Source organism: Globicephala melas, chromosome 18 (assembly GCF_963455315.2).
Source record: "Globicephala melas chromosome 18, mGloMel1.2, whole genome shotgun sequence".
Classification (NCBI taxonomy): domain Eukaryota; kingdom Metazoa; phylum Chordata; class Mammalia; order Artiodactyla; family Delphinidae; genus Globicephala; species Globicephala melas.
Window position 1 is genome coordinate 76,094,569 of NC_083331.1, and position 16,603 is coordinate 76,111,171.

Sequence of the window (16,603 nt, forward strand, 5' to 3'; positions counted from 1 at the left end):
ATCTGATGATCATTACAACGATGGCACAGTGAGAAATGAGCAGTGGCACACTATGGCCCAGGTGAACTTATCTACAGAACAGAAACAGACTCACAGACATAGAGAATAGATTTGAGGTGGCCAAGGGGTTGCCCCACCTGGGTAGGGGAAGAATGGATTGGGAGTTTGGGATTAGTAGATGCAAACTATTATGTATGGAATGGATAAACAGCAAGGTCCTACTGTAGAGCACAGGGAACTATATTCAATACCCTGTGATAAACCATAATGGAAAAGAATATGAAAAAAGGTATATATATATATATATACACACACACTATATATATGTATAACATCAAGTTGCTGTACAGTAGAAATTAACACATTGTATATCAACTATACTTTAATAAAATAAACTTTTTTAAAAAAGAAATTAATGGTGGCTATGACACCATGTCAAGAATACAGCATCTGGGCTTCCCTGGTGGCACAGTGTTTGAGAGTCCGCCTGCCGATGCAGGGGACACGGGTTTGTGCCCCGGTCCGGGAAGATCCCACATGCTGCGGAGCGGCTGGGCCCGTGAGCCAAGGCCGCTGAGCCTGCGTGTCCGGAGCCTGTGCTCCGCAACGGGAGAGGCCACAACAGTGAGAGGCCCGCGTACCGCAAAAAAAAAAAAAAAAAAAAAAAAAAGAACGCAGCATCTTCACTGCACAATTGAAGATGCTTTAATCCTGCTCCGTTGTTCAGATTTACTGTTTGTGTATCTCAGAGGGAAAAGCTCCGTGTACACATTTTATGCCACAGGCGTCATGTCTTATAATAAATGTGACAATGGTGCATAAAAGGTTTTCAAAGGAACATTTGGGAAAATACTTGAAAATTTCTTGTTGGGTTTTCCCAGTATCCTGTGATATTACTCGTTTTACACAGGACTTCAGTGCCAGTGGGGAAAAGTACCTAGATTTCCTACACCTCCAATCAAAGGGACAGAGGAGGAGTCCCAGACTCCCACCCTCAGCCCCGCAGGAGCCCAGAGAGCATCCTCTCATTAGCTCTGTTATCACAACAGGGATTTGTATGAGACACTGAAAAGTACCTAGAAAGCCACATACTTTAATAGAAGTCGAAAAACTGTGAGTTTGTTCTCTAAAGTAATCTTGGTTAAAAAAGAAAAACGTCCATCTCAAGAGGTCTGTCACACAGACCTGTGGATGCCGCTACTGAATGCAAAACAGCAAAAGATGCCTTAAAATTATAGGCATCCTGGTCCTAGGGCTGATGTGCATGGATCTGGGACCCAGCAGAGGGGGAGAAGGAGTGGGGACCTCTCAGCTTTTCCAGGCTCCGTGCTCTTCCCTCATCTCGTTCCCCCAGAGCTTGGGTGACTGCTGCCATCCGGCTGAGATCGTGGAGGTGGGATACCCAGAAAGATGGGGAGAAGGGGCAAGTACCAACTAGGAAAGAGATTCTGGGGTTCCTTCTCTGTACAGGAAGTCCCCTACATATGAACGGGTTCCGTTCCAAGAGCACGTTCATAAGTCCAGCAAAGTTAGCCTAGGTACCTAACTAACACAATCAGCTATGTAGTACTGTACTGTAATAGGCTTATAATACTTTTCACACAAGTAATATCTAAAAACAAACGCTAAAAATAAAGAAACCTTTTTTTTTTTTTTTTTTTGATACGCGGGCCTCTCACTGTTGTGGCCTCTCCCGTTGCGGAGCACAGGCTCTGGACGCACAGGCCCGCGGCCATGGCTCACAGGCCCAGCAGCTCCGTGGCACGTGGGATCCTCCCGGACCGGGGCACGAACCCACGTCCCCTGCATCGGCAGGCGGACTCTCAACCACTGCACCACCAGGGAAGCCCAAGAAACCATTTTTAATCTTACAGAACAGTACCTTGAAAAGTACAGTAGTACAGGACAACAGCTGGCATCCAGGGGCTGGTAGCAGTACCAGCTATATCACCGGTACCTTTACGCTTGTTTCTGGACATCCTCGGCTGGAAATAAAGATATTGTACTACTGTACTCTCTACAGTACTGTAAAGTACACAAAAGCACAACCCCTTGCAGAGGATGCACGGACGTGACAACGTACGCCATACACGTGAACTAGCTTACGTGATGGGACATGAGAACGCAAGTCCGCATCTTTGAAAGTTCACGACTTGAAGGTTTGTATGTAGGGGACTTACTGTACTTTAATTGTAGGTTAACAAGTGGTTACAAAAATTATGTAGAGAGGCCTCTGATACCCACAGGCCAGTTTCCTCTATGGTTAGATATCACATAACCACACTGCAATATCCAAACCAGGAAATGTCCATTGCTGCAGTGTGCAAGGTGCCACGTCATCGTCTGTGTAGATTTCTATATAGGGCTATTCCCTCACTAGACAGATCTCTCACTGCTGTTCCCTTCTGTCACACAAAGGGCTGTGGCAGGAACAGAGATGGAGGGTAGAGGCAAGAAGGGGGCCCAGAAACTTCTCGTCTTCGTGGATACAATAGTTTTCATACAGCATGGTACCTGCTTCTGTAAGCCACAGCCCCGTGACTAAACACGTCCTGCATACTTACCCTATAAGAGAAGGAGAAGAGCCTACAACAGGCTCTTTCTGATCGCCACAGTCAGACAGTGTTACCCTGAGAGAAATGGTGGGAAGAGTGTTGACGTGGATAATGTACCTTGATCAAGAGAAGATTCCAGGGTACCACCAGGAGAGGCAGGTGACGGTGCTGGAGGGGAGGAGATTGGTTAATGAGGCACGTAGTTGTTTTGGGTCCCCAGGCCCTGAAAGGTGTGCATACTAACATAAAACGCAAGACCAAATGACTTGTATTGTTATCTACATGTGCACCAAACCACCCGTTTGTCCAGCACCACTAAGTGAAGTTTCCCCTCGTGAGAATAAGTTGTCTAGACAAGTAAAGGTGAATACACCTTTAACACCTGGTGTATTCATTAAACCGCTTAATGGAAATTTTTCTAAACTGAAATGTGAATCTCTCTGCTTCTTAAACAATACACCTCTTACTGAAATACACGTTTCTTGTCGGCATGCTGTGTGCTGGAAAGAACATCACCCCACTGTGTTTTTCAAAGGAACTAAGTTCTGGTAGCACTTCTGCGTCCATTGAGCTAAGTTGCTAACAGCCACATAGGCTCATCAGTTCCCTTGCTCTTGAGGGTTGCTCTTTTGATCTAGAACCACCTAGAACCATCTAGAACGAACCGCTCTGGGCTCCCCACCCGACCCCTGCCCTCACTAGAGCAGCTCCCCCCTTATCTTACTATTTATTTTGTGGTATTAGAGACCTGCCTGAGATTTTGTTTGAGAATAGGACATGTTGATGAGAAATATTTTGAAAACCAACAGATCAGACAATCTCTTTATGATCCTGAGAATCTCCTTTGCCCTCAGCTAGGGCTCACAGCTGGAATATCGAGGTTCTCTAGGATTTTAAAGATTTTCCCAGTAGACATTGCAGCTGCTCATCACTCTGTCTCTCCCACGTGCTGTTTGTGATTTCTGGAGGGAACAGGATTCCAGCCAAAGACGATGGCCTGGCCCTGCCCCCTCCCCCCAGACCACAGACTTTGCTCTGAGCAGCATTCCAGTTCCCTCTCTCAAGGAAGGTGAAGATCCATCCATAAACATTGAGCTTCAAATCACTGGAGATAAAGTATGAACTGCTTGAACAAACCATCAGGAAGTACCCAAGACTTGATTGTTTTGAAAAATCCCCCCCATTGGCCCAGAGTGGAATGAGGAAACACCATGGTTGATGGATAAGGAAACATAGCTGTCTCTCTGTAAAATTAACAGATTCTCAGGGGACATAGCGCGCCCTCCATGGCTCCCCTCCTCCAGGACGGAGCTCTCGCTCTCTTCCATCTGTGCCTGTTCACCCAACAGCACTGTACACATCGTCGTCTGTCTCTTTATTTAAAAAAAAGATCTCAGGTGAAGCAACTAGCACCTCCTCTGGCAGCTTCATTTCCTCATTTGTTGATGCAACAGAAACAAGGCTCTGAAAGTTATAGTTTAACAGAATCCCAGGCATACATAATATTAAAAATTATATCTTCGATGTTATGAGATTAAAACTCTGGCCCACTCCCTGGATAATGGATCATATAATTATATTTCCTTTGAAACTGTTGTGTAATATTTCAGGTTCTAAATAACACCCTCACCCATGGCCTAAATCAATGGGGAAGTATTAATAGCCAGGAATATCAGTGATGGAACCATCCGTAAAATCATATATAGGCAAGCTTTATTTTTGCTGGGTAAGCCTTTAATTCAGACATAGTCTTTCACTGAAAGTAAAATTATGGTACAAATGGTCAGGAAAACAAATTGTCCATGTGTGCTTTTGCTGGTCCACAGAAGAAATAGGTTAAGGGTGACAGCTTTGGATGCTCTAAGATAATTAACTTTTTAAACTCATAAATTCTTATTTTACGGCTGCCTACAGATTAATCAACATCTGTTTAAAAGCGGAATTTTGCAAACGGGCCTCATTAACATTGTAAGATTGTATATCTTTACCAAAATTCTTTCCATCCACTTTCTAAGCCGATGACAAAACTGTTCTACGGATGGTGGGCCTTGCACTCTGTTCCACTCTTAGGCTATTAAAGGATATTTTTAAAAGTTATGTTTATCTTTTTCCTCCTCCAAAAGAGCACCTTTGGTATTATATGGTGTTATTTCGTATTTATAAATTACAAGATTATTCAGAGTTGCTTGCTGTCTATCAAAGATTAACCATCCAATCAGGGAAGACTGTGACCAAATTGGGGAGAAAAGCGATGACATTGCAATTTGGAGACAGTGGCCGTGAGACTCACCAGGCCCCCTCGCTTGTCATCAGAGCGCACTGCTCCCCGAGGTCTACCCTCTGCCCTGTTCTCCTGCGTGGCCTCCTGGTCAACCAGCTTCTCAGCCGCCTCAGGTCCCAAGGCCTGTGCTAAACCGCAGCGCCAGGCCACTCTCGCTCTCAAGCTTTGCCGGCCCACACGTGACCCCTGTGCAGACCAAGGCAGAGATGGCACCTTGGACCAGCGGTAGATGGAGATACACGTCTATGAATCTGGGGTTCCTGCAAACGCAAGAACCAAGAACAGCCCCCGAGAGAAAATGCAAGTGAGAGTTACTTTCGAGGTTAGAATGAGCTGTTGGCAAGAGCCGTCCAATGACGGACGCTCGAGAAAAAGAGAGAAAAGGCCATGTTGCGAGCCAATCCCAGGAGGGAAGAAGCACCACGGTGGCTGATGCCCGCCCCGGGTCTCCCTCTGAGCGGCGAGGCCTTCCGCGTAAGGCGCCCGTCCCCAGCCCCTCCTCCACGCCCCGGGAGAGGGAGCCCCACCCACACTCCTCTCCCTCTTCGTGGATGCCAACTTTCAGTGGATACCCGGCCTGTACCCGGCCCTGAGCTGGCCTGTCACCTGGGCTGCCACCTGCACAGTCTCCTGCCAGCCTCACCACCATCTCACAGAGAAGCGGAGCCCCTCATCCGCCTTCACAGAGGCAGAGACTCAGAATGTAAGTAACGCGTCTGTGCTCACATGACTCCAAATCCGTGTCAGAACCAGTGAAAACCCAATGGCTGCCTGACAGCAGAACAGCCTGCCCCCTTCTGAGCTCAGAAACTGAGGCTTCCTTGGTCCTCAGGCCGAATCTTCTGGTCGCCAGCTGCCATCAGAGACTTCAGCCACCCCGTGCCCGCCTTTGAACGCAGAGGAAGTCTAAATACCCTTCTTCATAGTGTTTATTCAGATAACCTCTGCGTCTCAACAATTCTCAGCCATTAGTTAAGTTGTATGCCTTCACAGGCATCAAAACATTCATAAAAAATTATGGACTTAATTTCCCACTTTGACCATTGGATAAAAAACATGTGAAATTCTAACATTTTTTGCATTCAAATATACTCTTCTTAGGGGCAGGACAGGAATAAAGACGCAGACGTAGAGAATGGACTTGAGGACACAGGGAGGGGCAAGGGTAAGCTGGGACGAAGTGAGAGAGTGGCATGGACATATATACACTACCAAATGTAAAATAGATAGCTAGTGGGAAGCAGCCGCATAGCACAGGGAGATCAGCTTGGTGCTTTGTGTCCACCTAGAGGGGTGGGATAGGGAGGGTGGGAGGGAGATGTGAGAGGGAGGGGATATGGGGATATATGTATACATATAGCTGATTCACTTTGTTATACAGCAGAAGCTAACACAGCATTGTAAAGCAATTATACTCCAATACAGATGTTATAAAACATGTACTCTTCTTTCTAGATGTTAATGATTACGAGCAGACGAACCTGGGTCCAAGTGTAACCTGAACAACAAAAGACCCGCCGCAGCTCCCTGTGGCTCGTTGTCTGAAGCGCTGAGTCCGTTAACCGGCTTTGATTTGCAGTCACCTTACACACTCAGACCCTTACAAGGTACTGAAAATATTTGTTCTTATGTGCTTGGACAAGTTTCTTCCTTTTTTTTTTTTTTTGTTGCGCAATGGTATGACTATATTTATTGTGCCTGGGAGGCAAGGTGAGGGAGAAATCTCAACAGACAGAAGGTGGGAAAAGTCTGGAGTCCCCTGTAAACGTCAGGAAGGTCCCTGCTGGACCCGTCACAGAATATGAGAGGAGGCCAATAGATCATTCCCTTTGTTTCTCCCCTGGGCTTCCTGAGCTTCTCGAAGTTCTTCAGGATGCTGTCGTAGAACACAGTATAAGCCTCGCAGATCTCCATGACCGTCAGCCGGATATCCCAGGACTCTGCCTCATCCAGCTGGTGCCCCCGTCGCCGATAATCACCCACGTGGGGCTGCTCAGCTGCTGTGGTCACGGCGTCAGAGCGCTCAGAGCAATATTCGGAGGTCTGAGTGTGGAAGCCTTCCGGCTTGCTGTGGAGGGTGGTCATTGCTCAAACACCTCCTCCTGGACAGCCATGCCTAATTTTTCCCATCCTCAATCCGAGGGATCTGCAGCTGCAACCAGGTGGTGACCAGGTTGAGCTTCTCGGTGACATCCTTGCTGTCAGGCTTCAGGCGCTGCAGGAGGACCTTCTTGTTGCAGTTCGCGGGGCCACAAAGAGCACCTCTGTCGTCATCTTCCTCTTTCTTCTTTTCCTCCTCGTATTCCTTCTCCTGCTGTTTCTTCCGCTGCTCCTTTTCTTTCTCCTTGAGTGGATCAGGCCCTGGGATGTCCAGGGGGCCTTCAGATGGTTCAGGTTGGCTTCATTGACAGCTGGTTCCTTTAAAAATGCATCCAACTCAGAAATCTTCTTGGAGAAATAGCTCCCGAGCGGGTCTCTGTCTTACCACATACATGGGTCTTCACGGAACACAGCCACCTTGGCTTGGGCTTCGGGCAAGACCCTGAGCGTGGCCATGGCCGGGGCGGGGGTCTAGCGCCGCCCGCGGAGTCAGGACTGGGCACGGGGAAGGGAAAGCGAAAGCAGCACTCGCTCTCCTTCCCGCGTGGCCCTCCTGGGGAGTCGGGGTTCTGGAGGAGGCCGGGGGGGCGCAGACGGGAGAGAGGCTAGGAGTCGAGAGACCCGTGTCCGGCGCCTTGGCGCCCCGCCTCCCCGGCGCCGCCCGTCTTTCGACTCGGACACGTTTATTTCAATCACAGTGTAGTATTGAAGTAAAGATGGAAGGAATTCCATTTGCCATTTTGGAATCTTGTTTCAAAGACTTGGAGGAAATTAGAATTCCAACATGATGAAAAGTTAACGTGTGTATCCCAAACGGTACATATCGTGTGAAACTTGGAACGGGAGAGAGAGCGCGCTATAACTGCATAATTAAATGTACTCCTCAGAAACTCACTTTCAAACTACAGGCAATGTTTCAATTTCACCAACATTTTGGTCTTGTTCAGGGAGGGGAGCACAGGCCTCTGGAAATGCAATTCTAATCCTAGGCTTTCTGGAATCCTCTATCATCTGAACCTATAACCGGTCTTTACTTTGCTGTGCTTTGCTCATGGGACCACGTGAAGTTAATGCCAAAAGGAATGTAGCGTTTCATTAAAAACTGTGTTAAGCTGTCACTCTAGTATATGAGTAAAATCCTTCAAGAAGCATAAAATGCAAAGGCTAAAGAGACCTCAAAGTCCACTTCACTCACTCACCTCATGTTATAGGCAGAAACTGAAGCTGGGAGACATGGGCTCGTTCAAGGGGGTGCGGCCGACTTATCTCGTTGCTGATGGGGTGCCAGATGGTGGGGAAGCGTGGGATTGGATGGGATCTGGAGACCCAGGTGTAGGTTATAACTCTTGCCACTTCCTGGCTCTTGGGCTATTACCTCCCTGGGTCTCAGCGTTCTCATCTGTGTAATGAAGATGTGATTTATTCTACAGACATTAAACAGAAAGCTGTATGTAAAATGCCTGGTTTATGGAGTAGACACATGGAAGGGTTCTTTTTTCCTTTTAGGAAACGTTATTTCTAAAAGCATCTCGAGCTGGCAGATGTGATGGGACGGTCTACCTCACGTCAGTCTTGCGTCATCCTATTCCACTGATCAGCTGTATCGTTTGGTGCGGCCCTTCCTTGGGCAACCCTAGGTGCTGTTACATAGGGTCACCGCGGAAGGCATGATATTCCACGATAAGACCCAGTGATTGTTCCTGGAGGGCTGATCTCCTAGATGTACCCGAACGTATGAGCTCCCCAAATGACACTCCTTCTGGGCCCATGGGTTGAAGATGTATATGGCTTCTGCTGCTTGTTGAAGACTTATTAGTTTAGAATGCTCTCGTCCTTCCCAGATCCAGCTTCGCAACCTTTAATACCGATGACCTCCCACCTGCCATAAACCTAGAGTTTCAGTGGAGGTTTCCAGTACCCCTGGAGAGTAGCAGAATCTTCTGGTCTTTCTGTGAATTAAGGGCTCCTCATTCTCTAGATATTCAAGGAAATGAAGAGCTTAAGTTTCCAAAATGCCAAAGATTTTTAAAACTTTTCTCCCCCTTGTTACAAGGAAATTTCTGTTCATCACAGAAAACTCCCCAATGCAGAGAAACATACAGAAGAAAATGAAAATCATCCCTATGTACCAACCAGAGATGATTTTCCCAAATTTTTTCACATTTGGGATCATAATGTAATAGAGGTTCTAACACACTTTCTTATTTTATATACGACGTAAGGCCAGCTTTTTCTATTGTCATTAAATATTCTTCTACGATACCTTCCCTTAGTGGCTGTAGCATAACATATCCGTGTTTGGCAGGGCAGACACTAAAATAAAAGACATTTTCATGAGCAATCAAAGGAAAAATGAGTGCCCTGGTCTTGAATGGATTAACTATACTGTGGATCAATTAACCTGAGCAACCAGTTTTTGATATATCATGAAATTTGGGGCAGGGATGACGTGCAATATTTCCGTTAAGTTTCAAATAATATCTGTTACGTAACTTGATAGTACAATAGGCTAATATATAACTCAATCTAAAAAAGGCAGCCTCTTTTTATAATTAAGCAAACCAATAGAACAAAGGCACAGGAAGTACTTTAAAAATATATAATTATGGAAGACAAGAGCCATTTCAGAGAAAACAGGAAGAGTGTGCAGGCATGATTAGCCTAAGCGTGGAGACAAGAAAGCCACCATGATGTGTGAGGTCTACTTCCTGTGGTCCAGGAATTGGTGCTTAGCTGGGGGCGATGGGGTGGTGAGAGCAGGGATGGGGGCCACAAGCTGGAAGTCAGCATCCCCATCCTGCTGAATGACTCCCGGGCTCTTGTTCATCTCAAATACTTTTTTTTTTTAATTGAAGTATAGTTGATTTACAATGTTGTGTTCACAGAGCACCGGGCTGAGCTCCCTGCGCTATACAGCAGGTCCCCACTAGCTTTCTATTTTACACATGGTGGTGTATTTATGTCAAACCTAATCTCCCAGTTCGTCCCACCCTCCCCTTCCCCCCCCCGTGTCCACACGTCCATTCTCTACATCTACGTCTCTATTCCTGCCCTACACATAGGTTCATCTGTACCATTTTTCTAGACCTAGATGGGGGGAGGGTGGTGGAGAGGTCCAAGAGGGAGGGGATATAGGTATACATACAGCTGATTCACTTCATTGTACAGCAGAAACTAACACAACATTGTAAAGCAATTTTACTCCAATAAAAAAAAATAGAAAAAAACAATGTTGTGTTAATTTCTGCTGTACAGCAAAGGGATTCGTCATACATATATATGCATTATTTTTTTAATATTCTTTTCCATTATCACAGGATACTGAATATAGTTTTCTGTGCTACACAGCAGGATCTTGTTGTTTATCCATGTTTGATGAATAGCTGGCATGTGGCAGGCACCTTGCCAGGCTTGGGGACACAGAGTTGCAGGGCTGACCTCTGCTCTCCAGGACTCAGCTGTGGCGGGACAGGCAGGAAACAGACCCCACGTGACATCGCCATCCTGGATGAAGGGTTTGGGACTCGCAGGGGGCTTTCGGGGTAGGGATGTTCTCCCAGAGGTATGATCTGAACTGACACACAGAATGAGCTGCACAGCTGGACGAGCAGGAGGATGGCCAGCACCCATCTGAGTGCCAGAGGAGGATGGAGGACGGCACCAACCCCGAGTCTGGTCGTCAGGATCCCCTTGCCACCCTCCCTGCGGCTCAGCCGTCCTCTTAGCCCCCGTCCTCCCCCAAAACGTTCACAGTCACCATTCAGGAAGGGCTCGCGGAGGCGGAGAATGGGACTCAGCTGACACCTGAGGGCCGATCTGGGTTGCACACACACCTGTTTGCAAATCTGGTCTAAACCCTCTCACTTAGAACAATTGCATGTTCCATTCGCTTCACTCTTTACTCTGAGAAAAGTCCCTGCTGATCTGGGTGGTGACGTCAGTGCTACAGCCACCCTGCAGCTGTAACTTGAGAGGCGCGACTGGCTGGGGCCCCTGCGGCCCCGGAGTCACAGGCGTGTGAGACGCCAGCCCTGCGGCTCCCCACGCTGTGGGATTTCTTTCTGAATGTTGCTATAGAACCAGCACAGATAAAACACCTTCAGCAACAAGAGCCCGCGCAGTTTACAGACAAAATAGTACCTTAGTGACACCAAGACTGGCGCACGAAGACACACAGCAAAATAGAGCTTCTCTTCTTCACAACTTTGAAACCGATTGAAAAGTTTGAAATTGGAAAGCTTGTATTTTAAAATAACAGGGTATTTTTTTGGTTGGTGTTGGTGGTGGCTTTTTTGTCTTGGAGACACTGTTTAGACCTGCCCTCTACTGACACTTTTGCTTGGAGTTGCTGCCAACCATCAACTCACCCCCAGCATCAATGACACATATTCTTTCTCAGCTGTGTTCGCACTCCGGCCACGTGGCAAAGCCACTGACTACCTATCTAGGGCTGCACTGGGAACCACTGATCTGCAGGCTCATTTCTGGGAAATGGGGGGATGTCACGCGCCCCGCAAAGTCTCCGCACCTGTGCTCTTTGCCAGATAACTCAGGAATGGGGGTGGATTCTGAGAACAGTCGGGGTCGTGTATGTACATGGCAATCTACTGGTTTATCTCAGAACAGAGGATTTGTGCCCTTGATGTGATAAATACAATGTTGCTTAGGTCGGAGGCACCCAAATGAGGTGATAGCTCGCCAAGATTCCTCTGCTCTTCTCGCCTTGCTTCCAAGAAATAGCTCTGTGGAGGAGGGAAAGCCCTAACCAGACTTAGCCCTCGGGGCTTCCGTTCCTCAGCTTTAGAAAGGATGAAGGCTTCCAGAGATCCCTCCTGGCTGTGATACTATGTGATGAGATGAGTTAGAGCTGTTAGATGCTATTATGAATGGGTATACTGGTCCACAGGCCTACTCTGCAACGTAACTGCCCCAAAGGGCTTTGGAAATGGTCCCTTGAAGAATAATCCATGGAAGATCCCTGGAGTGACATAAGTACTACCGGCGTGTGAAGCAGGGTCCTCGCCCGCTGTGCCCCCGGGTGCTGCTGAGATGTCCAAGCTTAGCTGGGGACCGGGTGCACTGAGAGAGCGCCACCTGGCGTCCTGAGGGCTGCAGGGGGGCGTCTGCGGGCCGGCCTGGCAGTGTCTGCGGCGGGGAGAGCTTCCCCTCTTCCCCCGCCCCTGGGTCTGGCTACTTCCTGCTGAGCCTTCAGGCGTGGCCGTAGACATCCCTCTTGCAAAACACTTTTTCTGCATAGCACTTACCACGTTGCTGGACTCATCCTTTCTGCCGAGTCTCTTGGGGGTAGATCTGTTCCCCACTACGTCCGTCCCCTGCCTGGTACAGAGTTCGGCCCCTAGAGGACGGCCCGTGGCCTAGGGACCGGTCAGTGTCAGCCCTAGGTTCCGCCCGCTGGGGCGCTGGCTGAGGGGCACAGTCCAGGCACCCCCCCGGCAGGACCCCACGGCCACGGAGGACGCGGGACACACTGTTACCAAACGCCTGTGATTCGCTCTCATCCTGGGACGAGTCATCTCGAGGGAAAGAGAAACAGCCCCTGCTCCACTCGGCCCTGGGAACTGGGCAGAAACTGTTGGTTTTTCACTCCAGTCCCTGAACTCCTGGTGGAGTCGGGGCTGGAAGCTTCCGAAGTGTGCTTGGGTGCCAGCCTGGCGCTCAGATTCCTTGTGGACAGAGGGCCAAGAGAGGAGTCATGGGAACAGAACTGGCATCCACTTCTCGACACTCCTGTCTCCCTGGAGAGGTTTTTCAGGGCTGCGAGGCAGGGACACGCCGAGAAAGTGAAGGGCCCAAGCATGTGGCCTCAAGCTTCCCCGTAGAACACAGTGCAGAGACGCTAAGAAATTCCAGGGCATGTCTTCACTTTAAGGAAAAACATAAATAGACTGTATTTTTAGTACAGTTTTAGAGTTATAGAAAAATTGACTGGAAAATACAGAGTTCCCATAACTGACCACCCACACCCCGGGCAGTGTCCCCTGTTAATAACATCTCGCATTGATGTGGTCCATTTGTGACAATGGACAAGCCAATGTTGAAACCTTATTATTAACTAAAGTCTATAGTTTACCTTAGGGTTCACTCATTGTGTTGTACATCCTATGGGTTTAGACAAATGTATAGTGACATGTATGCGCCATATAGTATCATATGCAGGACAGTCTCACCGCCCTAAACGTCTTCTGTGCCCCTCACATCCATCCCTCCTCCTCCCAAACCCCTGGGGGCCACTGATCTTTCACTGTCTCCATCGTTTTGCCTCTTCCAGGATGTCACGTAGTTGGAATCACACAGTGTGTAGCCTTTTCAGACTGGCTTCTTTCACTTAGTACCATGCATTTAAGATCCCTCCACGGAATTAACATATACACACTACTATGGATGAAATAGATAACCAACAAGGACCTGCTGTATAGCACAGGGAACTCTACTCAATATTATGTAATAACCTGTAAGAGAAAAGAATCTGAAAAAGAATATATATGTATACATATATATATGAAACTGAATTGCTGTGCTGTACACCTGAAACTTACATGATGTTGTAAATCAACTCTACTTCAATAATTTTTTTCTTTTTTTAAAGAAGTAGGGCTTCCCTGGTGGCGCAGTGGTTGAGAGTCCGCCTGCCGATGCGGGGGACGCGGGTTCGTGCCCCGGTCCGGGAAGATCCCACATGCCGCGGAGCGGCTGGGCCCGTGAGCCATGGCCGCTGAGCCTGCGTGTCCGGAGCCTGCGCTCTGCAACAGGAGAGGCCACAGCGGTGAGAAGACCGTGTACCGCAAAAAAAAAAAAAAAAAAAAAAAAAGAAGAAGAAGTAAACATGAGAACTCTGGGAAAAAAAAAAAAAAATCTCTCCATGCCAGCATGCCAGTTTGTGGATTGATAGCTCATTTCTCTTAATCACCGAATAATACTCCATTGACTGAATGGACAGTCTGTTGATCTGTCTTCTCTTTTGAAAGGAAGAAAATGACAGTTTTGGAGGGAGGTAGAAAGAAAATGCGTTCTTCATCCATCAGGTTGTTTTTCTTTTGTTTTTCTTCTCTACTGCCTTGTACCAAAGTAATAAAATGCTTAAATGTAATGAAACTGGAAGTTGGTGAACAGCGGGTCACTAAAGTGTAAGCTTGTACGTCCCTGTTTTGGTGGTAGGGCTGCCCCAAGGGTACATATAAATACTCCGTGACCTCACTTATTAAAAATAGAGCCGTAGGCCAGGTCCCCACTGCCCTCTCACAGGATGGCCTGGAACGCTGCCTCCACTGCTGCATTGCATTCTGCAAAAATGCTCCAGGGTACAAGTTATTCGCTGTGTTTCATTCACCACTCATCTCCCCAACTCTGCTAGACCTAAAGTTAGGCAGACACACTGAGTCCTTGACGGAATCCCCAGCACCAAGGTGTCCGGCCCGAGTCCCGGACCAGGCACACCGGCCAGACGCCTGCTAACTGATACCAAGCTTCCCTGCCTGACCTGCCAACACTGAGCCACTGGCCTTCTCCTGTCAGGTTTTCATTTCAAAATATGCAATTCTTGGTTCTGTAAAAGCCGTTTGAATGCAATGCTTTTAGTGAGTGTTACTCAGATGACTCACAGGAAAACAAAACAGATCTCAAAACACGTGCAAATTCTAGCCTGAGTGTGGTCCCCCGTCCCGTGCTTCGGAAAGAATACAGCCTTTCCCATATTTGGGAAGGATGTGAATTATGTGTGGCGCGCGAGAGAAAACACTGGTGGCTGAGTGCCCGCCCCGGGTGACTGATGGCCGTAAAACCCAAGACAGGACAAGGGAAGCCCAGGGTGGAGAGCAGGCTGGCAGGTGGGGCTCACGACCCCCCGTGGGAACCGTAGGAAGGGGCAGCCCCTCCGATCACCTTGGATCCGCTGGGCAAGCTCACCTGCCCTGTCCCTGCCTCCGGTCCATCCTCTGTCCACCCATCTTCCCTGGGCAGCTGCACTTTCCTGAGCAGGGAGATCCTGGGTCAGCTGATATTTGACCAAAAGTTTATGCACATATGTGAGTCTAGTGCAGCACATTTTATTATTTCTGAAGAAACCACTATGTTCTGGGGCGTTCCAAGGCATGGCAGTGCTTTACACACCATCTGCCCCAAATATTTGCTCATTTGGTTTCCTTGTAACACCCTCTCTGGAAATCCTCTTACTATTATAATACCCTTTCTGGAAAATCGCCCACAGGACTTTAAACTTTGCTTACTTACTAGGTAATAAAATAAATATAACTCTTGATTATTTCTTCTCCATTTTATTTCCAGGATAAGAAAACATTTATTTCCTTAGTTAAGTCCCTTTCTTGGGGAATTCCATACTTAAAACCTTCATCGGATAGTTCAAACTTGTCTCTTTTCTGATCTAAAAGATGGAAAACTATTTTTTCTATCAATTTTCATTGCTTTTAAGAGAATCTATCAAGTTATCCTTACCAATACCTTTATTGTTTACTTTTACACAGAAAGAGCTGACTAAGTGACCAGCTTTGGCGCCAGAGCATTTAGCTGTTTTTAGAAATGCCTAGAATGAACTTTTCGACATCCTCTTTCTTTGTTTTTCACGCCTGAAGAAAATTTGCAATTCTTCATCCAATTGGGTGGGTCCCATGGTCCTATTAGCTTCTTATTTTAAAAGGTTAAAGGAACATCACAAGTGCCAGAGTGAAGGTGGCCGTGACCATGCAATGATAAGAGTTCATTACGAGAATATCAAAATAGCTGTCCCAGGAAAGGAAGGCAGGTCTGAACGTTATTGATTCCCTGAATCCAATGACATTTCCAAACAGGAAGTACATGTCCATTGTATAAGTCAAGGCTTCGGCCCACACAATTTTGTTTTCTTTTAATTAAGGGGGAAAATGACCTTACCCCTCCGCAGGGGTTGCCCTCCGAGCGTCTTAATTTACTACCGTGAGAGCGAAGCTCATCTTTCTTTGCTGGTGCATTTCCTCCCCTGATGGGTCTTTGGATAACAATTTTGGAGCGACCATATGCTCAGTGGACAATATCCACTTACTGCCGTGATTCCTTTTCTGCATGGAGTGTCTGGATAAATTCATTACGTACAGAAAGTGAGTTTTCCCAAGTATAGGAACCACAGTAATGCTATACCTCCACATTTCGAGACTAACTAAAGAGTTTTGAAATTTTCTTTCTCTTCACTGGTTTCTTCTCCACACTGGTGTTTCCGAATCCTAACATTGTTCTCATAAACAGAAACCAAACACGTGTAGAGTCAGGCTCCCTTTCACATAACCCACCTGCCCTGCCCAGGGCGGTTCACCCCGCCCAGGAATGCAGGGTCCCATTTCAGTATGTAGTTTAGGCTTTCCTTTTTATTTCAGGGAAGAGTGATTAAGGTTTAGTTTTTACCCTTTATGTCATTGCTTTCTTCTTTAGGAAATTCTGTTGTACTTATTCTGAAACTTCTTTGCCTATGGTCTAAATTTTTCCACTTTTTCTTGAATGCCTTCTTTTTGATTTTGAAGCGTTCCCTTCTTTTCACCTTCTCTGAAGGCACTGTGTATTTCTCCTGATTTACATCTCATTTTTCTAAGACGATTTTTTCTCTTCATCCCCTACTACTGGCACCGCCTCCCCAAGATGCACTAATTCTGAGTTATGTCATTCT

At 47.2% G+C, this 16,603-nt stretch overlaps 1 long non-coding RNA gene and 1 pseudogene across 3 annotated transcripts in view; one reads left to right on the forward strand and one right to left on the reverse strand.

The window, feature by feature from the left end:
• Window positions 1–13,705, forward strand: part of LOC132593842 (uncharacterized) — a 41,283-nt gene extending 27,578 nt beyond the window's left edge. The window contains exons 1-3 of one of the 3 annotated variants that reach the window (XR_011376894.1): window positions 3,323–5,539; window positions 6,292–6,443; window positions 13,544–13,705. This is a non-coding gene — a long non-coding RNA (uncharacterized lncRNA). Of the gene's footprint in view, window positions 1–3,322; window positions 5,540–6,291; window positions 6,444–8,442; window positions 8,695–13,543 lie in introns of those variants that run through there. The other 2 variants (XR_011376895.1, XR_009559761.1) reach the window with 2 other exon arrangements.
• Window positions 6,526–7,392, reverse strand: LOC115853294 (proteasome activator complex subunit 1 pseudogene; annotated as a pseudogene).
• Window positions 13,706–16,603: the final 2,898 nt, after the last annotated feature.